Raw genomic sequence first — 698 nt, 5'->3', positions numbered from 1 at the left:
AGAGAGAGAGAGAGAGAGAGAGAGAGAGAGAGAGAGAGAGAGAGAGAGAATATGGGAATGAGCCGTTTTATAAGTTTAAGTGTTAGAGAGGGGAACTTGAAAGCTCATCTTATTAAAGCTACCCTTTATCTCTAGAAACTCTTATGTTCAAACTATCTCAGAAAGAGTAAAATCTATTCCTTATATACTGTTATATTTTTAACATTTTTTTTCTGTTGCTGGATACAGACTGATTTAAATACAACTGAATGGAGTCCCTTATGCATATACCATTTGCACTACAATTCAAGAGAGAAATCTCATATATTTGGTATACAGCTTGTGTAGATATGTAACTGAATGGCACTTTCCCTTAAAATGCTTTCATCTATTCATTTCTAAGTTATGCAAGAACAAAACTGTTGGGTTGGTAGCTATTTTAACTCAAAAGGACGAACAAATAAAGAGAAGTCTAAATACATACATGCTCTGGAATACAATGAGATACTACAGATTAAGTGAAATGAAAACTTGTCTTCAACTTGGTTGAGGATATGACAACCAGTTGTATAAAATTGTGCTATCAGCAGCATGGAAAAACATGAAATCATTGAAAACTTGTTCTACTAGGGTCCATATTTGGGAGCTCAATGAAAATAATTTAGTTTCTCTCTCTTTCTCTCTCTCTCTCTCTCTCTCTCTCTCTCTCTCTCTCTCTC

The 698-nt window shown here is 34.5% G+C and overlaps 1 protein-coding gene across 1 annotated transcript in view; it reads right to left on the bottom strand.

The window, feature by feature from the left end:
- GRIN2A (glutamate ionotropic receptor NMDA type subunit 2A) overlaps positions 1-698 on the bottom strand; it is a 466,205-nt gene that overhangs the window by 81,425 nt on the left and 384,082 nt on the right. The gene's annotated exons all lie outside the window — the stretch shown is intronic.

Source organism: Vombatus ursinus, unplaced genomic scaffold (assembly GCF_900497805.2).
Source record: "Vombatus ursinus unplaced genomic scaffold, bare-nosed wombat genome assembly UNPS02014832.1, whole genome shotgun sequence".
In the NCBI taxonomy this organism is placed as follows: Eukaryota; Metazoa; Chordata; class Mammalia; order Diprotodontia; family Vombatidae; genus Vombatus; species Vombatus ursinus.
This window is presented reverse-complemented; position numbering and strand designations above follow the sequence as displayed.